General features: G+C 38.4%; 1 protein-coding gene and 1 long non-coding RNA gene across 2 annotated transcripts in view; both read left to right on the top strand.

Moving 5' to 3' along the window:
• Positions 1–1,092: 1,092 nt before the first annotated feature.
• The window catches only part of LOC136256268 (uncharacterized), a 65,771-nt gene continuing 42,521 nt past the window's right edge, over positions 1,093–24,342 (top strand). Inside the window, exon 1 of the mRNA XM_066049196.1 lies at positions 1,093–1,188. The gene's annotated coding sequence lies outside the window, so the exon portion shown is untranslated. The remainder of the gene's footprint in view (positions 1,189–24,342) is intronic.
• The window catches only part of LOC136256555 (uncharacterized), a 294,555-nt gene continuing 276,014 nt past the window's right edge, over positions 5,802–24,342 (top strand). Inside the window, exon 1 of the long non-coding RNA XR_010701539.1 lies at positions 5,802–5,903. This is a non-coding gene — a long non-coding RNA (uncharacterized lncRNA). The remainder of the gene's footprint in view (positions 5,904–24,342) is intronic.

The raw sequence follows: 24,342 nt of genomic DNA, 5'->3' as shown, positions 1-24,342 counted from the left end.
AATAGCATCTTATAGTTTCTGATGTCCTGCATAGACAGAGTTAGTTCCATGTGAAAATCACCAAACACCTGTGTAGAGAGAAACAATACAGCATAGCAAGAATAAAATAACTACATAGCTAGCTAGCACTGAGCATACAATGATCAGCTACCTACCCATCTGAAATGTACGTGGCATAGCATGATCGTAGTTTCCATTCCACTACTTTGTACTAAATGTTGTAGTACGATGTCAAACTACGATACTTTTTACTGCTGCTATGGTTAAACTTCAACTACATTTGTGGTATGGTGCGTGGGTATGTCAAAGGCTATCACCAGTGTTACAAATCAGTTGTAAACCAGTTTACAAATAATTGTAACATGGCTATGTACCTCGTTTGGCCACACAGTCTCACCACTAAGTAGTTCAATGACTTTTAAACAAAACCAAATACCAGACCCACACAGGAAGTCACAGTACAAGGCTAATATATCAAGGACTGACAAGGAGGTAAATCATTCTTTATGAATAAACACGCAACAGTGCACTCGTCTGAATGAATGGGGAAGCAGTACAAATGCTAGGTTGTATTGGTATCTGTATACCACTCGCACATTTACCAATAAATTAAGCTAACCAAGGCTATTATAGTGCTGCACCACTCAACAATCAATATCAGACACTTCAGCTACACCCATCTAAATGATCCGAAGCAGACAAGCAGTACAATGACTGGAGTGATTGGCATCAATAATGGCACCTAGTGCTCGTACATGACAAACACGCTACCAATGAATAAACTAGCTATTTTTATACTGTAAATTTAGACTTGCACAAATGTGTCAGATTTGGTCACAAATATTATAGTATACAAAACTTTGTCAATCACTTTAATAGAGTATGCGCCTGTTGACAAAATAGTCTAATAAAACGGTCGTTTTGGCATTTGGATAATCTACTGTCCACTGTATCTGTAGTGTGAGCCTTTTATAATAGGCATAGTACATGTGTAACTACTGTATAGATAGCTACTATGTAAATACAGTATTAGTTGTATACAGTATGGTATGAATAATTATACAATGTATGTTTTACTATCTATAGAGTGGGAAGAACATACTACATATTGCAGTACAACACAACCGTTCTAAACTTTCCAAGTGGATTATTAACCAAAATGTTGTTCCTGTGGATAGTACTGATAATGTGAGTGTAACAGTGTTTGTGGTAGTGACTGTATATATGTACGTGTGTATGTAGTAACATTTTTTTTGTTATTTTGCAAGTGATGTTTAAAAGTTGCTATGCCTGTATAATTGTGGTTTGATTTCTATGTAATGTACAATTATTTATTTTATTTATCAAGACACACGGTAGTGTGTCGTGCGGCCCAAGAAGTCGGCGCGCAACACCCGTGAGTATATTGACAGGAAGGAAAAAAATGCAATTTTCGCACCTCCGTAGCTCTGTGCTGCCCTGATGAAACAAGACGATTTTTGCTGTGGACACTCCCTCCACCTTCAGCACTCCACATTCCAAATTTGAGCGAAATCGCTTCAAGCGTTCCCGAGATATGCAACTTCACAAATTGGCTTAGTTTCTTGGTTTTTTTCTTCTTATTTTTCTTCCTCTTTTTGCACACTTACAAAAACTGCTATAAAACGCGAATGCCATATCCAATTGCCTTGAAATTTGGCACACTGAATCGGGGTATAAAGGCGCATCTCTGTACCAACTTTGGCTAGGATACGATAAACAGGAAAAGAGTTATGATCGATTATTCATGAAAAATAACACCAATATGTTGTCACGCCTACAGGGTAAACCGCGTATGGGAAGAAGCTGAAAATCGGTGGGTGAATAGGTTAACTATTGAACCTCAAACCTTTTGTGGTTTGAAAGAAATCGAGCTAAAAACCAGGAAGATACAACAAAAAAACTAACAGTGTGTAACAATTACGCAATCGAGATTAGCTAATAAAAACGATTACTTTCCACGCCTACCAGATAAACCGCTTGGGGTAATGCTTTGAAAATCGCTGTATAGATGGAGTAATCATCTTAGAAAAGCTCTTCAATGGTGTAGAAGAATCAGACTTAAAGCCACAGAGTTATAACACGAAATCCAACTTGGTGCAGCAAGTGCGAGATCGAGATACTCTAATAGAGCAGTCATCCTAATAGAGCAGTCACCCTGAAGAGAATTCAAGAGATCAGCTAGAAACAGGTAACCTGTGTAGAGTTCAGCTACAAACAATTCACCCTGTAGAGAGATCAGCTAGAAGAAGTTACCTTGTAGGGAGTTCATGCAACTATGGAAAGAGATAGTTCAGCTAGAAGAAATCACCTTGTAGAGTTCAGCTACAAAGAAACTACCATGTAGAGAGTTCAACTTCAAACAAATCGCCCTGTAGAGAGATCAATAGAAGAAGTTACCTTGTAGAGAGTTCAGCTACAAAGAAACTACCATGTAGAGAGTTCAACTACAAACAAATCTCCCTGTAGAGAGATCAATAGAAGAAGTTACCTTGTAGAGAGTTCAGCTACAAAGAAACCATCATGTAGAAAAATCAGCTGCAAACAAATCACCTGTGGAGAGTTCAGTTACAAACAAATCTCCCTGTAGAGAGATCAGCTAGAAGAAGTTTTCTTGTAGAGTGTTCAGCTACAAACAAATCATCCTGTAGAGGGATCAGCTAGAAGAAGTTACCTTGTAGAGAGTTCAGTTACAAAGAAACCGTCATGTAGAGAGTTCAGCTACAAACTAGTTACCTTGTAGAGACATCAGCTAAAAGAAGTTACCTTATAGAGAGTTCAGCTACAGAGAAACCATCATGTAGAGAGTTCAGCTGCAAACAAATCACCTGTAGAGAGTTCAGCTACAAGCAAATCTCCCTGTAGAGAGATCAGCTAGAAGAAGTTTCCTTGTAGAGAGTTCAGCTACAAACAAATCACCCTGTAGAAAGATCAGCTAGAAGAAATTACCTTGTAGAGAGTTCAGCTACAAAGAAACCATCATGTAGAGAGTTCAGCTGCAAACAAATCACCTGTAGAGAGTTCAGCTACAAACAAATCTCCCTGTAGAGAGATCAGCTAGAAGAAATTATCATGTAGAGAGTTCAGCTACAAACATATCACCCTGCAGAAAGATCAGCTAGAAGGAGTCACCTTGTAGAGAGTTCAGTTACAAAGAAACCATCATGTAGAGAGTTCAACTACAAACTAGTGACCTTGTAGAGACATCAGCTAAAAGAAATTGCCTTGTAGAGAGTTCAGCTACAAAGAAACCATCATGTAGAGAGTTCAGCCTTAAACAAATCACCTGTAGAGAGTTCAGCTGCAAACAAATCTCCCTGTAGAGAGATCAGCTAGAAGAAGTTTTCTTGTAGAGTGTTCAGCTACAAACAAATCATCCTGTAGAGGGATCAGCTAGAAGAAGTTACCTTGTAGAGAGTTCAGCTACAAAGAAACCATCATGTGTAGAGTTCAGCTGCAAACAAATCACCTGTAGAGAGTTCAGCTACAAACAAATCTTCCTGTAGAGAGATCAGCTAGAAGAAGTTTCCTTGTAGAGAGTTCAGCTACAAACAAATCACCCTGTAGAAAGATCAGCTAGAAGAGGTCACCTTGTAGAGAGTTCAGTTACAAACAAATCACCCTGTAGAAAGATCAGCTAGAAGAAGTCACCTTGTAGAGAGTTCAGTTACAAAGAAACCATTCTGTAAAGAGCTCAGCTGCAAACAAATCACCTGTACAGAATTCAGCTACAAACAAATCACCCTGTAGAAAGATCAGCTAGAAGAAGTCACCTTGTAGAGAGTTCAGCTACAAAGAAACCACCATGTAGGGAGTTCAGCTAGAAGAAGTTACCTTGTAGAGAGTTCAGCTACAAAGAAACCATCATGAAGAGAGTTCAGCTGCAAAGAAATCACCCTGTAGAAAATTCTGCCAGAAACAAATTGCCCTGTAGAAAGATCAGTTAGAAGAAGTCACCTTGTAGAGAGTTCAGTTACAAAGAAACCACCACGTAGAGAGTTCAGCTACAAACTAGTGACCTTGCAGAGACATCAGTTACCTTGTAGAGAGTTCAGCTACAAAGAAACCATCATGTAGAGAGTTCAGCTGCAAACAAATCACCTGTAGAGAGTTCAGCTACAAACAAATCACCCTGTAGAAAGATCAGCTAGAAGAAGTCACCTTGTAGAGAGTTAAGCTACAAAGAACCATCATGTAGAGAGTTCAGCTGCAAAGAAATCACCTGAAGAGAGTTCAGCTACAAACAAATCTCCCTGTAGAGAGATCAGCTAGAAGAAGTTTCCTTATATAGAGTTCAGCTACAAACAAATCACCCATAGAAAGATCAGCTAGAAGAAGTTACCTTGTAGAGAGTTCAGCTACAAAGAAACCATCATGTAGAGAGTTCAGCTGCAAACAAATCACCTGTAGAGAGTTCAGCTACAAACAAATCTCCCTGTAGAGAGATCAGCTAAAAGAAGTTACCTTGTAGATAGTTCAGCTACAAACAAATCACCCTGTAGATAGATCAGCTAGAAGAAGTTACCTTGTAGATTATTCAGCTACAAACATTCACCCTGTAGAGAGAGCAGCAAGAAGAAGTCACCTTGTAGAGTGTTCAGTTACAAAGAAACCACCATGGAGAGTTCTATGATAAATATATGTATTATATAATTTGTACATTTACTGATAAAATCAGAAATATTTAAAGTACATCTACTTCATCTTTTCTTCTTCCTGTAGTAAAGAAAAAAGGACAGGTTAAAAAAGTCCCAAAGCTGGCCATAGGCCGGCTTTGGGGTATACAAATACAAAAAGAAATGAAATCTAATCCAAAACAGCCAAGCTGTAAAAAAACAGTGCGGCCCTCAAAAAGGCTATGGTGAAAAAAAAGATGTGAAATCCAAGGTGGCGGCCAAGAAATGGCTGTGATGGTAGGTTAATGGTAAAAATTTTAATAACGGCAATTTAGGTGAATTTTTTTTCCAAGACCAAGTGGCACAAAAATTAACTTGAATTGTCGTTATTAAAATTTTTACCATTAACCTACCATCACAGCCATTTCTTAGCCGCCAACTTGGATTTCACATCTTTTTTCACCATAGCATTTTTGAGGGCCGCACTGTTTTTTTACAGCTTGGCTGTTTTGGATTAGATTATAATTTACTGGACAGACAGATAGTGTCTGATGCGTTCAGGGGACGATTCCAAAAGAATACATCACAATCATACATATTACATTTGCTATAAAAAGTTGTCAATCAAGAGTCGAGTTAATTATTGCTTGCAGCTTGGATTTAAACAGGGGTAGAGTTACTTTCAATTAAGCCACAAGGTAAATCATTTCAAACTCGTATTGTTTTTTGGGGGGAAAGCTATAATTTTGTAATAATCAATCCTGAACAGTACAATGACTGGAGCAGACAAGCAGTACAATGACTGGAGTGATTGGCATCAATAATGGCACCTAGTGCTCGTACATGACAAACACGCTACCAATGAATAAACTAGCTATTTTTATACTGTCTTGCACAAATGTGTCAGATTTGGTCACAAATATTATAGTATACAAAACTTTGTCAATCACTTTAATAGAGTATGCGCCTGTTGACAAAATAGTCTAATAAAACGGTCGTTTTGGCATCTGGATAATCTACTGTCCACTGTATCTGTGTAGTGTGAGCCTTTTATAATAGGCATAGTACATGTGTAACTACTGTATAGATAGCTACTATGTATATACAGTATTAGTTGTATACAGTATGGTATGAATAATTATACAATACATGTTTTACTATCTATAGAGTGGGAAGAACATACTACATATTGCAGTACAACACAACCGTTCTGATATTTCCAAGTGGATTATTAACCAAAATCTTGTTCCTGTGGATAGTACTGATAATGTGAGTGTAACAGTGTTTGTGGTAGTGACTGTATATATGTACGTGTGTATGTAGTAACATTTTTTTGTTATTTTGCAAGTGATGTTTAAAAGTTGCTATGCCTGTATAATTGTGGTGTGATTTCTATGTAATGTACAATTATTTATTTTATTTATTATAATTTACTGGACAGACAGATAGTGTCTGATGCGTTCATGGGACGATTCCAAAAGATTACATCACAATCATACATATTATATCTACAGTGATATTTGCTATAAAAAGTTGTCAATCAAGAGTCGAGTTAATTATTGCTTGCAGCTTGGATTTGAACAGGGGTAGAGTTACTTTCAATTAAGCCACAAGGTAAATCATTTCAAACTCGTATTGTTTTTGGGGGGATAAAGCTATAATTTTGTAATAATCACAATCAGTAATAGGTATAATGAAATGTAGAGGGTGGTACTAATGGGTAAATTGTTGGGTTCTGGTGAAGTAAGGTGGTAGCTGTACTGCTATAAGATGGTAATTATTAGATTTGTAAACATGTGTAGTCTTGATATGTGTCTACAAGTGGTTAAAGTGTGCCATTGTAGTAATTCCAGCATAGAAGTAACAGAGCTTGACCAGTTATAATTTGACATTGTCCATCTTGCAGCTTTTGTCTGTTCCTTTTTGAATTCATTAATGTCCTTCGGTAAATATGGATCCGACACTGTAGAACAGTATTCTAGAATAGGACGAACCATAGAACTGGCTTTGGTGAATTGAGAGCATTGTATAGGTTTCTTCTATGGTTATTTGATGTGAGGAGAGAAGGAAATTTTATTGTCAAGCATTCATTACTCCTAGAAACAAATGTCCAGAAACAGTTTGTAATAGTTGATTCTTAATTAAGTTAATATGCTGGTTGTAATTGTGATAATACATTGATGTACTGGAATGAACCTTTGCTAACAAAGTTCACAATGTCTCATCCTTCCAATGTTATCACAGATGTGCAGAATGTTCATTGATGTCTGAAGGTTACTTTTTGGAATAGAACCTGCAACAGTGATACTAGCAGTTCCATAAAACATGTCATTAAATGGACTTTTCTGCCTAGACTACATTATATGAAGTTTAACCAGTTAAACTAACTTAATTTAGCGACTGATTACAATGTGGTTTTTTCTTTGATGGTGTGATACTGACCTGATGGTAGTGGGCTAGGTGTGAGTCACTTTTAGTGTAGCAAGCACAGTTGATATCACCAACATTCGTGATCAAGGATTGAAAAGGTGGCAATAACTAGAAATGGGGTGATCATTAACTGGAGAATAATTGTTGTGCATGTGTCGGACAAAAGGCAGGTAGAAAAATGTCAAAAGGCATGGCAAAGCTGTTTGTGAGTGTACGCTGCTAGCCTATGATAATACCACAATGCGAGAGAACTTAAAAATGCACTGAATTACACAGGGAGATCATGACCCACCTGGCGATACCAGCACTCAGTGAATGGCAGAAACTGATGAGGAGGCATTTTACAACAACACTGAACACCACAGCAGTAGACCAGGCTGCGGAAACAGTATCAGGTCCAGCAGAAATAACGGTAAAGGCGATGGTAGATGACGGCAATGGACAGAACGGGTTGCAGCAGCAACACCAAGCGAAAACCATCAATGAATGATGTCATTCCCATGCTGGTCAGAGAATTCAAGGTAAGGTGGTGTAGGGGTTGGTCCCGTGCTGATTCCAGGTATGTTTGCACATTGAAATTGTTCCTTGATGTATTGTAGGTAACTTAGACGTCTCCTTTAGGTACCTAAGGTCCCAGTAATCATCTACTCTCCTTGGTCTGTGGGCCCACTAGTTCCATGGGTGACACTGTGACAGTCCACCATGGGATACATGCACCTTCGTAGTGCCTTCTTAATGTTAGAATGTTACCATGTAGTTTGGTATTTTGGAGAGTATTGCTATGGTATTTGCATCTAACAGTACAATGTACCCAAGCCTAGATTCAGTTCACAGTGTGCAACTGGTAATCTGCCAAAAGAACTGGAATCACAACAGTATACAAGAAAAAAGCCATACCAGAAAAATTCAGAGCCACAATGTATACAATTAACACACCTTTACTTCCAGCTATCTCATCTATAGCATATCTTGGAGGAGTTTTTGCTCATTTGATGATTTCCCACAGATCTCTGTTCAGTGAACTTTTTGGATATGCTATACCTGTGAATCATCATACAGTCACATACTGAAACAGTGACAGTATATGCAAACTGCCTTACATTTCTTATCTAATCACTCTTTCAGCTGTGATTTTTGCCACTTTTTCTTTAGTTGCTCCTCCAAATAGCGACTGCAGTTAATACAGTAATATTTACAGTTGACAAATGTAACACCTACCTATGTTAACTGCCATTGTCCAGTACAATCAGACAATTGGCTAGTAATGCTGGAAGTAACCTTTCTTGAAACCATCTTTCAAAATTCTCTTGGCTTGCTATATATAAATTAGGTTAAACAAGAAGAATTTTGAAAGCTATTTAACGAACCTGACTCCTCCTATAGTCCCCCCAGTAGTCTTATCAGCCTCTACCCAAGCTCTGGACTTTCCATCATGCGCATTGGCCCAAGCCTCATCCAAGTACACCACTGGTTTTCCTTCAGTTCTGTTGCACCTCATTCGTCTCAAATATTTATGACGCTGATGGACTATGTGGGGCTGCTCATAGTATACCCTGCATGTATGTGTAGTAAAATTAAAACACCCAAACTGGTGCAATGCTAACCTCTTGTCATTAATGGTTTTATGCTTGAATCCCATATCCTTTAATACCCTCCTAAGTGATGTTCTTCCCCCCGGAGAAAACACCATCATTCCGAAGTTTTGACTGTAGATGGAGTAACAAGGCCAAAGGCTCGAGCGTTCAAAATTCACCCACCAAAATCTTTGACGGTGATAGATTTTCTTTCTTGTCATACAACGAATGTATATTTCGTCTGTCTTTTTCTTGGCATAGAAAACCCACCTTTCTTGCTGTACTCCATCCTCGCTCTTACAATAGATGACTCCGAAATCCGTACGTGGCGAAATGAATACCAAACCAAGCTGCAAAGAAAATATTTTATACCAGTGGCCTTCGAGATTCTCTGCTTCACATTGATGGAAACTTTAGACTTCTTTGCTTCTTGCTCAAAGTATAGTAGTCCCATAGCTTCATGAGTAGAACCTTTGTTTGGCTATTTAACCTCTTTTCAAGAGGGTTTCACTCTGCACTCACTGACGCTGCACTGGACGCCATATTTTCGACAGTTAAGTGCATGCCTGTTACATGAGCTTATGAATAAATGTGTCATGAACATCATGTTTAAAGCCTTTGATCTTGTATGACTTCTTAATCAACAGCCCAGGATTCAGCTCAATGTGAACGTACTATAGACAATAACACCCCTGGTGCAAGTTCTGAAGTACACGACTTATTGATGGAAGGTGAAAATGATGATGATAATGTCCCTGGAACAAATTCAGAAGTACAAGCGTCAGTGATGGAGGGTGAGAATAATGTGAATTTTAGTGATGACATCTCTGTAGCAAGTTTAGAAATACAGAACATACTGATGGAGGGTGAAAGTAATGCTGACCCAGGTAACAACAATCCTGGAACGAGTTCAAAAGTACAGAATGAGGGTGAAAATACCTACAACGATGAGGCACCACAGACAAGTGTGAGTGTCATTGAATCAGTAATTGCTAATGGTGTGACAAGCAGTGACTCAGATACTGACAGTACACTGTCAACAAGTGAAACTAACTCTATTGATAGTAGCTCGGAATTTTCTCCCACCCCTTTGAAAAAGGTTCGTACTGCAGCTGGTCCAATTGAACTTGGCAATAGTATGTTTTTATGCCAAACTACACAACTGCAACAGTTTATTGACCAAATAAATGCAACTACAGAATGCTACACACCAGAGTGCGCTGGAAAACTTATCCCTATAAATGTAAATTTTTTAGGACTTGGTGGGTGTGTAGTGATTACATTTAAGTGTAGTGGTTGTGCTGAACGAATGATTGGTTTAACAAGTTCTGTTAATGTTGCATTTTCTCATCTCCTGGTTTGCAGTTTGGCTGTACAAGTTACTTTTATAGCCAGTGGCTCAATGCATTCACAGTATAATAAAGTTTTGAAGCAAGGCTTAGGGATGGCAGCAGTTACTACCAAAATCTTTTATGAAACAATTGCATCCCATTGTGAATACTATGGTAACTGAGATGTGTGAAATGGCTAAAAGTGAAATGAAAGCATTTGATCCATCAATGGTTGACAGTTGGCAGCGGGTAATCACTACTTCAGATGGAGCATGGTTGACAAGGGCTAAATACAGTCAAAACTGTACATTCACTATAAGAAACTATGTCAACAATTCTTTGCTTTATTTTGTACACTTGTGCATGCAAGGAAAAGGACAGGATCAACTGTATCGTGGTTCAGAAGGGCATGCAGCTGACATTTCTTTTGGTCATGCTAAAGTAGAAGTTATGATAATAGAAGTGCAGTGGCAGGTTGGAGACTTATCTTCAGCAAAAGCTTTTAGGATGCATTACACTGATACACAAAAATCTAAAGTAATGCTGTGTGGTGGTCATGTTGCATGCGCTCACACTAAACATCTCAGGGAAAATGCAAAGCAAAATTCTTTCTATGAAACAATTAATGCCAGATGCACTAAAAGAAAAATTTCTTGAAGTTACAACAGTAAAATGTCACTGTCCAAAGCGACATAAAAAGAAATGTGCCTGTCTTTCCAAGTCTTTACTGTGTGGTGCTCGAACTGACTTTTTTATTGTCTATTGCAAGCAGAAACTGATTCACAGTTTTTTTGCGGCTCATCTTGCTTTAGGGAAGTATCATGCCCATGACATTCATACTTGGAAAGGGGGCAGTTGTGATTGGGGGGCAGTTGTGATTGGGGGGCAGTTGTAATTCTCATGGTATGAAGGCTTGCTGTTGTGGTAATTGCAAAGGTGACACTATAGAGTGTGAGGGTAAGGATTACCACTCGAAGAACCCTCTGACATGTCCATTTCATGCGCTTGCTTGTGAAGTTGAGTGTTTTAACCATGCATCACAGGCCCCACAAATTATTCATACCGAAATGGGGCGATGCTATTCAAACTACCCAGAGGCCAGTCACAATGTTCTAGTAAGGTATCAGTCAAAGGACAAATACCTCCAGAGCATTCACTACATACTAAGCACCAACACGGGCTTAATGCAAGCCAACATAACCTGGCTAAACAAGAAATATGGGATGTCTTATCATTGGTTGCTGGAATTGTTTTGCCAATTACAATTGCCTTAGTTTGATGGAATGGCAGCAGCATTACAGAGTGGGAATAAAGTCCATGCAAACAACCTTGAAAAGAAGCAAACAGAACAGTCTAAAGAGAACTTTACTAGCTGGAAGAAAACCCAAGTTCAAGAGCAAGAAGAAAGGAAGCAGTGGATTCGCAGACAAAGGATTCAGCATACTTATGACTCAGATGAAGAAGAAGATGATGACGATGACTTGGGTGACAGCAGTCACAATGAACAAGATACTACCTCTTCAAGAACAGAGGGGAAATGTAAGTGTGGATCAGTAAAATGAAAGGTCAAGTTACAGTCAACGATTTCGAGGATTTAGTGGACAGCTCCTACTGTGAGTTCTTCTATCCGATCCACACGTATACATTATCTCTTCTTCAGAGGCTGTAGCTGTACTCTTATCTTTAAAACAACTTATCGCTTTTTCTTCTTCAATTGGCAATCACGATGGCTAGTTATTCTGAACTAAACCTGACCTTTGAATTGTTTTCCTTTCCTAGGACTATGATCTTCAGATTTTTTGTGCTTGTGTATGATTTTGATTTTTCTTTGTACACATTTTTGATTTCATGTAACCCTAGAGGATTTTGTGCCAGTTTTTGAGCTAGTGCTCTAGTTTATGGATCATGAGTTTAAAATTTGTGGGGAGTTTGGCAGTCCTTCGACAGGAAGGGAGTTATTGCAAAAATTACCAATCAAATGTACAAAACTATAATTGGTGTCACGAAGACAAGCTGCAAGTTCACTGTAACAACTGTGATTATTATTGTCAGGACCAAAGAATTGTACAGAGACACAACTTTTATAGGGTACATCACGTGAGCTTAATTATATTACATCATTACAATTATGATTAGCTGATAATCAAATAGTTAAGTCCAGCTTAGTGCAGAATCTTGATGACACTCCCAGGGGGCATAAAATAGTACGGTGCAACAATCATCCTCAAATGAATCATAAATGGCCTTGCGAGCTTCTATTGATGCCTTTCTTGGTCTTTTCTCTTCACAGCTTCTATCTTTAGTATTATCATCTTCAAATTCAATCTGTTGCTTTGCAAGAGTTCCTGACGAGTCCCTTTTTGTACAACATTGCAACACAGGCTTATCAGATACTGGTGTTTCCAAGGGAAATAGATGATTAATCGCTTGAGAAATTATTCACTACCCAGGTAGTAGTATTTCAGCAGATCTAACTCTAGAATCACTGCTAGGTATTAAACACAAGTTTCCAAGTACTCCTAGGTAAATTATTGTCTTTCACAATAACAATACTTCCTTCCTTAGGCTCCATAAGACTCTGTGACTTAGGATGTTTGTGTTCAAGAGGAAGTTTTTCTCTAAGACTTACTAAGTATTCCTCTTTCCACACCTTCCAAAATAAACCGACTTGTTTTTGTCCTTTTTTCCAAATTTCTATTAACTTTGTAGCAGAGTCTTTGCTAGGTTGAAAATCCTCATCACAATGATAGTCAGTATCACTGGAATTGCAGAGTCCAAGCTTTATATTGGTTGCTAAGAAATGTCCAGGGGTCAATGTAAAGCCAGATTCTAGATCTTTGTAGACATATGTGAGAGGCCTAGAGTTGAGAACCGCTTCTATCTCTGTCAAAAGAGTTGCTAATTGCTCCAAAGAAAAGTGCTTTCTGCCTATTGATTTCCTCATGCATTTCTTCACTAGACCAAACAATCTTTCATAGAAACCACCCTGCCAAGGGGCAAAGGCAATCGTGTACTTCCATTTAATATCTTCTGCTGAAATATAGCTCATCACTTCTTCGTCCTTAAAAAACTTTCCTCCATTCTCTGTCCACAACTGTACATACAAGCTCAAATTGAGGAGCATTATCTAAAATGATAACATCTGGTTTGCCTCTACGAGAGACAAATCTTCTTAAGCAATTGATAAACTGGCTGGCTGACAAATTTAATGTCCATTCCAAGTGTATCACTCTTATCGAGAGACATGTAAAAAGGCAGATCCAAGTCTTCTTCAAATCAGATTCATACTTCACATTGATAGGTCCCAAATAATCCAAACCCACAAATTGGAAAGGATCAGATCTGGAAACTCGTTCCCTAGGCCAAGGCGGCATAGATGGGAGTCGAAATGATGGCCCTTCTAGTCTTTGACACAATAAACATTGAAACAATACTTTTTTTACTTCTGCCCTTCCTTGTGGAATCCAGTACTCTTCTCTTATTTGGGCCAGTGTATGGGCAACACCAGCATGGATTAGTCTACAATGTACTTCAGTAATCAATAAGCCAGTAAGGTGTTCTCTTCTAGGAGAAGTAACTTAGGATGTTTTACACTCTCAGTTAGAGTGGTATTTAAGAATCTTCCGTAACATCTCAGTATACCTAAGTCATCAATCTTCAGTCCAAGTTGCTGTTTCAAACAATGAGACTTATTCTCCTCAATAGCAGACAACACATCACGAAACCTATTCTGTTGAATACAATAGATCCACAATAACATAGCCAACTTGATATCATTTGCACATATGAACTGTCCATCACACAATGAATTAAACATCTCAGCCAACAAAGCATGTGTCTTTCCAATAATCTCTCTCCTTGATTCTGAAGTACATCCCATAGTCGCTTCTTCACAAACTTTAAACAGTAACAAGTCACTCTGAGAAGTTTTCGTAAAGTGGAATATTTCGTTTCATCAAGTCCACATACAGACAATTTCTCATCCTGTATACCATGAGTCACGACATTAGAACACTCATATAACACCCTTCCAGTCTTAGTTTCTGCTTCCGCATCTTGTAGTACTGGCTGTGGAGGTTGCCACTTAGGCCAAGAATCATGTGAAGACATTAGCCACTCTGGACCACTCCACCAAAGTCTCGACTGTTCAATCTCAGGTACTGTTAATCCCCGAGTTGGAAAATCAGCTGGATTTTCACCTGATGGTACATAATAAAATAAACCACCTTGCCTTTGAATTTCCTTCACACAGTTATCCACGAACAATGATAGTGGTTTGCCAGTTCAAAGCCAGTACAAAACACCGGTAGAGTCTGTCCAGATTGTTCGTTTTAAAGAGGGGATCTTCAGTTCCCTAGTGACAAAATTAGCAGCACGAACTCCAATAGTCACTACCAATAACTCTAAATGTAGAAGAGTAATTTCCTTCTTAGGCTTTTTGCTGTTTTCTGTATCAATCAATACCAATCTCAGTTTTGAAAACACTAAATTAACTTTAAAATTATCCTGATACTCAGCACAAAGATAAATCACTGTGTGCCATATGCCCTTTTAAAGGCATCACAAAACACGACAAGTTCGTAGTTACAAGTATCACTCACATGACCAATAAAACAAGGTACCTTCAGTTGTGAGATTAGCTTCAACTTCTTTAAGACACTGTTCCATCTTTTGTGTAACGTCTCAGGTAATGGCTCATCCCATGTCAATCCCTCTTTCCACAATTCTTGGATAAATACCTTGCCATAGAACAACACAGGAGTAACCAAACCTAAAGGATCAAAAATTTTACCAATAACTTTCAACACTTCCCTTTTAGTAGGTGATACATCTTCATCAGAAAGAGTGACACCTTGAATTTGTAAAAGGTCATCTGTACAATTCCACAGTATCCCAAAGGCCTTCACAACACATCCTTCTGATGTCTCAGCAGTTGATATAACAAATTCAAAAACTCAGTAGAATTAGACATCCACTCTCTTAAATTCATACATGCTTTTTGAAAAATTTCTTTTGACTCCACATAAATTTTGTAAACTTGTTCAACTGACGTAGCTCCCAGCATCCAACATATATATTATCACCAATAGACAGAGAAACTGGAGTTCTAAACTGTTACAAATGAAACTTAACTGTTCCGGCTAACAAAAATGGGCTACAGATGATCCCAAACGGAACATGACATAATCTGTACACATCATATTCTGACACTCTTACATCATCAACATCTTTAAACCATAAGAACCTTGTCACATCTCTGTCTGGTTCCTGAATGCCCACTTGCAAAAAGGCCTTCTCAATATCGCAAGTACTGCTATGGGATGAAGTCGTAGTCTAAATAAAATTCCACAAAGATCTGGTAGAAGTACTGGTCCATGATACAAACGCTCATTGAGGCTTTTAGCTCCTTTCTTGGACTTCACTGATGCATCATACACCACTCGTATTTTCGTTATACTTTTAGTAGGTGTCAAAATTGGGTGATGAGGCAGATAATGTTTTAAAGTTTCTTTCTTATCTTCAACTGCTCTTTCCACCACTCCTTGTTTTATCTGACTTTGAATAACTTCATTGTACCTCATTAAAAGATCTTTATCCCTTTCAAAATGTTTTGCAAAAGACCTCATCCTACTCATAGCAACATCAAAATTTTCCAGAAGATCAGGATACTCACACTTCCAAGGCCAAGTAACATAGTATCTTCCATTCTCACAATAAGTTGACTTGTTAAACTGTTCCATGGCTCTATCATCATTGGTAATGTCCAACGACTCTACAATACCAATTGTTTCCAAGTTCCAGAGATCCTCAACATTAGGATTCCCAGTAACTGGGCTGTCAGCAGATGACAACAACTTCATTGCTGGTACAACACAGTTAACTTGTGTCATAACAAGATATGATGATACAGGTATCCCCTTCTGACAGCTCGTGGGATTCAGGTAACTTCCAGTTAAAATATAACCAATCTTAGATGATATAAGGAGCAGTCCTGATGGTAACACTATCTTCTCCGTACCAACAACTGACCAAAAATAATCCAAACCTATCAATAGATCCACAGCATATGGTTCTGAGTTTCCTACAGTAGGAATAGAATCAACTAATCTATCAGTTGAAATGGACCTCCGAAAATCCATGCCTGCAGGTTGTAGAGACCCTCTTTGAATTGGTCCTGTTATTTGTTAAATGACACTGGTGTGAAAATGCATACAACATTTGTCGTTTGTTATTACATTAAACTCAACAACATATGTACTCACATCTTATGGCTTCCTAGCGGCAAAGGTTGAAACTGATAATGACTCCTTGTACTGTGGGGTTAACTGTAATTGTTGAAGCGGTGGCTGGCACTATCAGACTAAGATAGTCTTCCTTTTATCACTTGACTGCACTGGGACTATAACAGTCTGAAGTAAAACCCGCTTACCAAACTGACCAATGTCTGGGTTTGAACACTTGTGGAGTTTAAGACTTCCACTTTCTCTGCTTCATTATCATCTAGTTGAGTAGGTGTTACAACTACATTTTCACTCTTCGGTTGATGTTGAGCCGAATTTCCAAATCTCTGTGGGAAAATAGCCCGATTGTGATGTCTCCTTTTCCAACAGTAATAACATCCACTCTTCTGAACAAATGAACAACCTCTAAACACATGGCCAGTCTTCAAACAAAGAAAACATCATCCTTGAGTGAGCAATCATTGCTTACGATCAGACAACTCTCTATATTGATCACACTCATCATTAAAATGCTCACCTTGACAAAATGCACAAGGATTATACACAAATTTACCTCTCCTTTGTACATTAGCTGCAAAGGTTTCCACAGAAGCTGAGGATGGTTTTGTATCCCTGTTATGATCATTCGGGTATCGAGTATACCTCTGATAACCTTGACGACTTTCACCATCTCTTACTCCAGATACATATCCTTTAATGTTAGCAAAGTGTCTCTGAGCATTCTCCTTTGTTTCCACATACTGACTTAGAAACTTTTGCAACAGTTCCATTTAGTGAGGTAGCTTAGCAAAATTATGTTTACGGGGCGGATAAAAGTGCCATTTTTTGGTACACAGCTTCTTTAGAGTGTACTGATCAATATTAGAAGGGGTGCCCACAAAAACTATTTAGGGATGGGTGGGAAAACAAAATGGCTGACACGATAGTATCAACCTTGGTTTCTTTTCTTTTGATCATTATTTTATATTATTTAAGCATTAATAATAAATATTTGCCATTGTATTGGCCTAAAATACCTATATATTGAATAAAATACAATTGTAATTATACCAAAAAGACTATAAAAATAAATTCACAACTGTCTGTTAAAGTTAAAGCATCAATTGAAAGAGAAATCCTGGTATACTATAAATTTATCATCAGTTACACTTACAATTACAGAGTGGTGAACAAGCAATACCAGCTTTAGCACATGTACAATTTGTACAGTTTCCTTTACAGCAGCACCTGATAAGTTCATGACATACTTTCGAAACTTCAGGCATACTCATCCAAAGTGGCATCCATGTGCCCGATGTTTTAGTCCAAGAAAACTCCTCAGGTGAAGGAACAGCTTGCTGTGTACTTGTACTAGTAGTCCACACTCCTGCTTGATGTATTGATCGGACGTAAACTATTTTGCTAGGTGGAAATGTAAACTTAGAAATTTGGTCTGTTAGGAAAGTGAACAGTTCAGTTTTGTTCTTTGAATCATGTAGGAAATCCATCCACTTCCTAGGAAGTTTTGCTTGATCCAATACTTTTCTGCGTAACCCTTTACCTCTCTTTTCTCAAGTTGAGTCAGTTGACTCTTTTAAGCTGTCTGGTAGGTATGTGTCCCATACAACATCTATTCTTTTGCTGTTCTGCAGTTGCATTGAGAGATAAGGAATAAAAATGTTTTCTGCATAATCATTAAAAGTAACAGTGCCTGCAATTGGGAGAAAATGAATAACTGCAGCACCATCCAAAACTCGACAATCATAAAACAGCAGTGGTTCAAACTGTGCAATTGGTGGAATATATTTCAGCAACTCAGACTTGGTGCTGGGTAAGTGAAGCTTTCCATAGTCAGACAATGAAGGTGGAAAAGATGTATCTCATGGGAAAAGAATTCTTTTAAATCACCATCACGGCTTTGCATAGAAATATACAGTTGACCAAAAAGTGCTACATTGTTTTGCAGCATCTTAACCTTTTCACCCTGTTTTAATATTATTTTATGCTGAGCCTGCTTGAAAATAAACATAGAATTCTTCTTTATTGGATCATGGATTGATATACTACATTCTTCCAGTACATTTTTTACGAACTCCTGATACTGCTTTGTGCCTGTGTCTTCAAGTGTGCACAGTGTGTGCACTGCCAAATCATCCATGCAATTGCGACTGTCAAGAGTAACAAGCTCAGCAAAATCATCTAAAAAGGGGTTTCCCATATTCATAATTGCTGAATGTAGACTGCAAACTTGCTTGTGAAACAGCTTCTGAGTTGTAAATCCATTTTCATGGTTCTGCAAATATTTAGGGTCATCTGATTCACTAAATGGGAGGTATTCAGCTTCAAACTGACTTTGTAACCTGGCTAATTCAGGTCCTGACAGCATCCAGCGTTTCAATGCAATAGGGCTTTCTGTTAGGCCAGTAAAACCACCGGAACCCTTCACACTGGCATTCTCCTGCTCATGAGTTTGATCAATGGGGATTGCAGAAAACAATTTGTTAGTTTTTGACAATACTCAATGTCCTTGCTTTTCAAACTCCTCTTTGATTGACTCTGGCAAACACTTCATATCTCTAATGTGAACTGGCATCCACCGTGCATAGTTCACATGGTCCATTGCAAAAAACAGTGGAGTAAGCTTCTCCAAAACTTCAACATAAAGCTGAATGTTTCCTTCTCTATGTGCAGCAACAAAAATGAGAATTAGCATCTCATATCTTAAAATGAAGTCCCAGAACCTAAAGGTAGGACAACTTGTACACATTTTGTCTCTCCAAACTGTAAACAAAATGTCAGTATTCAACTGCAAGTAAGCTTCTTGCTGAAGTTTTTGAAGAGCTATAATGGTCACTTGGTGAGCATGTTTGGTTTGGGCAAGGTGTGCTACATTCAAAAAGGAATCAACTATGCCAGAGGAAGCTACTTCAGCTTCTGTCAATGCTGTTGTCCAGCCAGAGCCTTCCAGAACATCTCCTAATGTTTTCCAAAGAACCATTTCTGTATGTAGTCCCCCAAGCATCACTACATGCACATGTTCACCATGCGTAATTGGCCATTTCCATTGTACATGCTTAGCAATAGCAAAGAGAGGCTGGTCAAAAGTGGTAACAGGAATTTGGTTTGGATTTAAATATGCAATTGCTTGTCTCTGAGCATCCATTCCATGCTTAATCATCGAGGGAGTAGCTGCTTTCTCATAGAAAAGTGGAAGAAGTGTACAGACACTTGGAGGATCTTCTACAGGCAGTTGGTATAAAGCATGGTAAGCACCCCAAACCATTTTGTTGTCATTTATAAGATCTTCCTTTGCCAAAAGACCTAAAGCAGGATCAACCCATGACTTTTGTTTTGTGGTTGCTTCATCAAGATGATTTTGTCCTTTTTCTACTACATAACTTTGCCTTGGAACAGCAATATCATTAGTTTTCAAAGCAACAGCAGGAACAATTTCATAGCAATCTGGGAGGTTGTATTTCCTACCTGTAGAATCTGGTAATGGTTTATGTGGTCTGTTAGTGCCAGGGTTATCTTTTGTTGGAAATTGGAAAAGACTGATTCCAGTTCCATGAAATGAAGATTGAGAACTGAGTGGTTGAGGAAGGATTGTAATCCAATTAATGTCCATGTTTTAAAAGCAGCTGTCTGAAATATACTAGCTTAATAATCACACAAAAACTGATTTACAAACCTTAATTAAGTCCCTGGTCCAATACTATTCATTCATGAAACCTTATCAAAACTGTTTACACAATTGACCACATGGTCATGCATGGTCTTTTTAATGCCACCCAAACTAATTAGCAAATAATTAGTGATTGTTTGTACAACATTGAAAGTGAAAACTGAAGAAGCTTATTATTATAATCGAAAACAATGGTCTTACTGGGTTATAAAGTTTTAATAAATGGAGGGTGTGGCTAATAGTGGTGGGTGTGGCTATTTACATTAGCATAGGAACAGGTATAACAGCATATGCAGGTAGCTGCACCTCAAAAAATTTATGAAACAGTAGTTGATGAGTATTGTATTGCATGGAATTTTTATAACATCTAATTAAGTACTTAGCAGCAATATTCCTTTTGTTGTATCTGGGGCATTTGGTACAGTCTTATAGAGATTCTGAGAAGCTTTGCAACTACAGAAAGGGGAAGATTGAAGGTATTAAGCCATAGCAGTCTATTTATACATTGGTCCATATAGAGTCATATATCAAGATACACGTGCGGCCGAAGAATCCGGTGCACCACACCGTGGGTATATTAACAGGAAGAAAGAAAACATCATTTTCACACCTTTGTATCTCGGTGATACCTTATCCGATTGGAATCAAATTTTCTGCAGAGTTGCCCGCCAGCTAGGGGAGTCCACATTCCAAATTTGAAGGAAATCGCTCAAGCCATTTCCGAGTTACGAGCAGCCAAATTTTGTTTTTTTCTTCTTCGTTTGCTCTAAAACACAAACGCATACTCCAATCGCCTTGAAATTTGGCACACAGAAATGCAGTCTAAAGGTGAATTCTAATATCAAATTTGGTGCAATGGTTAAGGATTTATGACCAATTATTCACGTAAAACAAGATCGATTTGTTGTCATGCCTACAGTGTAAACCGCTTCATGGAATGAGTTGAAAATCGTTTTGTGGATAGATCAATCATTGTAGGAGTGCCTTTTGGTGATTTGAAAGAAATCGAAATAAAGATCATGGAGATATGACATGTAACCGAAGGTGTGTAACAATTGCACAATCGATATTCGTGAATAAAAATACCAATAATTTTCATGCTTACCAGGCAAACCGCTTAGAGCAGTGAGTTGAAAATGGGTCTATAGCTGGAATAATCACCATAGAAAGTCCTTGCAGTAGTACATAGCAATTGGATTACAAACCACTGAGTTATCATTTGAAAGCCAACTCCGCGTAGCAAATGTGAGATCGAGATACTCTAATAGAGCAGTCACCCTGAAGAGAATTCAAGAGATCAGCTAGAAATAAGAAACCTGTATAGAGATCAGCTACACACAAGTCACCCTGTAGAGAGATCAGCTAGAAGAAGTTACCTTGTAGGGAGTTCATGCGAATATGGAAAGAGATAGTTCAACTAGAAAAAATCACCTTGTAGAGTTCAGCTGCAGAGAAACCACCATGTAGAGAGTTCAGCTACAAACAAATCGCCCTGTGGAGAGATCAATAGAAGAAGTTACCTTGCAGAGAGTTCAGCTACAAAGAAACCATCATGTAGAGAGTTCAGCTACAAACAAATCTCCCTGTAGAGAGATTAGCTAGAAGAAGTTACCTTGTAGAGAGTTCAGCTACAAAGAAACCATCATGTAGAGAGTTTAGCTACAAACAAATCTTCCTGTAGAGAGATCAGCTAGAAGAAGTTACCTTGTAGAGAGTTCATCTTCAAACAAATCACCCTGTAGAAAGATCAGCTAGAAGAGGTCACCTTGTAGAGAGTTCAGTTACAAAGAAACCACCATGTAGAGAGCTCAGCTACAAACTAGTGACCTTGTAGAGACATCAGCTAGAAGAAGTTACCTTGTAGAGAGTTCAGCTACAAAGAAACCATTCTTTAAAGAGCTCAGCTGCAAACAAATCACCTGTACAGAATTCAGCTACAAATATATCACCCTGTAGAAAGATGAGCTAGAAAAAGTTACCTTGTAGAGAGTTCAGTTACAAAGAAACCACCATGTAGAGAATTCAGCTACAAACTAGTGAACCTGTAAAGGCATCAGCTAGAAGAAGTTACCTTGAGAGAGTTCAGCTACAAAGAAACCATTATTTAAAGAGCTCAGCTGCAAACAAATCACCTATACAGAATTCAGCTACAAACAAATCACCATGTAGAGAGATCAGCTAGAAGAAGTTAATTTGTAGAGAGTTCAGCTACAAAGAAACCATCATTTAGAGAGTTCAACTACAAACAAATCTCCCTGTAGAGAGATCAGCTAGAAGAAGTTACCTTGTAGAGAGTTCAGCTACAAACAAATCACCCTGTGTTAGATCAGCTAGAAGAAGTCACCTTGTAGAAAGTTCGGTTACAAAGAAACCACCATGTAGAGAGTTCAGCTACAAACTAGTCACCTTGTAGAGACATCAGCTAGAAACGTTACCTTGTAGAGAGTTCAGCTACAAACAAACCATTCTGTTTAGAGCTCAGCTGCAAACAAATCACCTGTACAGAATTCAGCTACAAACAAATCACCCTGTAGAGAGGTCAGCTAGAAGAAATTACCTTGTACATAGTTCAGCTACAAAGAAACCACCAAGTAGAGAGTTCAGCTGCAAAGAAATCACCCTGTAGAAAATTCAGCCACAAACATATTGCCCTGTAGAAAGATCAGTTAGAAGAAGTTACCTTTTAGAGAGTTCAGCTACGAAACCATTCTGTAAAGAGCTCAGCTGCAAACAAATCACCTGTACAGAATTCAGCTACAAACAAATCACCCTGTAGAGAGATCAGCTAGAAGAAGTTACCTTGTAGATCATTCAGCTACAAACAAATCACCCTGTAGAGAGATCAGCTAGAAGAAGTTACCTTGTAGAGATTTCAGCTACAAAGAAACCACCAAGTAGAGAGTTCAGCTGCAAAGAAATCATCCTGTAGAAAATGCAGCCACGAACAAATTGCCCTGTAGAAAGATCAGTTAGAAGAAGTTACCTTGTAGAGAGTTCAGCTACAAAGAAACCATTCTGTAAAGAGCTCAGCTACAAACAAATCACCTGTACAGAATTCAGCTACAAACAAATCACCCAGTAGAGAGATCAGCCAGAAGAAATTGCTTTGTAGAGAGTTCAGCTACAAAGAAACCACCATGTAGAGAGTTCAGCTGCAAAGAAATCACCCTGTATAAAATTCTGCCACAAACAAATCGCCCTGTAGAAAGATCAGTTAGAAGAAGTTACCTTGTAGATAGTTCAGCTACAAACAGACCTCCCTGTAGAGAGATCAGCTAGAAGAAATTACCTTGTAGAGAGTTCAGCTACAAAGAAACCACCATGTAGAGAGTTCAGCTGCAAAGAAATCACCCTGTAGAAAATGCAGCCACAAACAAATTGCCCTGTAGAAAGATCAGTTAGAAGAAGTTACCTTGTAGAGAGTTCAGCTACAAACAAATCACCCTGTAGAGAGATCAGCTAGAAGAAGTTACCTTATAGAGAGTTCAGCTACAAAGAAACCACCCTGTAGAGAGATCAGCTAGAAGAAGTTACCTTGTAGATCGTTCAGCTACAAACAAATCACCCTGTAGAGAGATCAGCTAGAAGAAGTTACCTTATAGAGAGTTCAGCTGCAAAGAAACCACCATGTAGAGAGTTCAGCTGCAAAGAAATCACACTGTATAAAATTCTGCCACAAACAAATTGCCCTGTAGAAAGATCAGTTAGAAGAAGTTACCTTGTAGAGAGTTCAGCTACAAAGAAACCATTTTGTAAAGAGCTCAGCTGCAAACAAATCACCTGTACAGAATTCAGCTACAAACAAATCACCCTGTAGAGAGATCAGCTAGAAGAAGTTACCTTGTACATAGTTCAGCTACAAACATATCTCCCTGTAGAAAGATCAGTTAGAAGAAGTTACCTTGTACATAGTTCAGCTACAAACAAATCTCCCTGTAGAGAGATCAGCTAGAAGAAATTACCTTGTAGAGAGTTCAGCTACAAAGAAACCACCATGTAGAGAGTTCAGCTGCAAAGAAATCACCCTGTAGAAAGTTCTGCCACAAACAAATTGCCCTGTAGAAAGATCAGTTAGAAGAAGTTACTTTGTAGAGAGTTCAGCTACAAAGAAACCATTTTGTAAAGAGCTCAGTTGCAAACAAATCACCTGTACAGAATTCAGCTACGAACAAATCACCCTGTAGAGAGATCAGCTAGAAGAAGTTACCTTATGCATAGTTCAGCTACATACAAATCTTCCTGTAGAGAGATCAGCTAGAAGAAATTACCTTGTAGAGAGTTCAGCTACAAAGAAACCATTCTGTAAAGAGCTCAGCTGCAAACAAATCACCTGTACAGAATTCAGCTACAAACAAATCACTCTGTAGAGAGATCAGCTAGAAGAAATTACCTTGTAGATAGTTCAGCTACAAACAAATCACCCTGTAGAAAGATCAGTTAGAAGAAGTTACTTTGTAGAGAGTTCAG

The sequence above is a fragment of the Dysidea avara genome, chromosome 1 (genome assembly GCF_963678975.1).
Source record: "Dysidea avara chromosome 1, odDysAvar1.4, whole genome shotgun sequence".
NCBI lineage: Eukaryota > Metazoa > Porifera > Demospongiae > Dictyoceratida > Dysideidae > Dysidea > Dysidea avara.
Note: the sequence above shows the minus strand (reverse complement) of the source record. Positions and strands in the feature narration are given on the sequence as shown.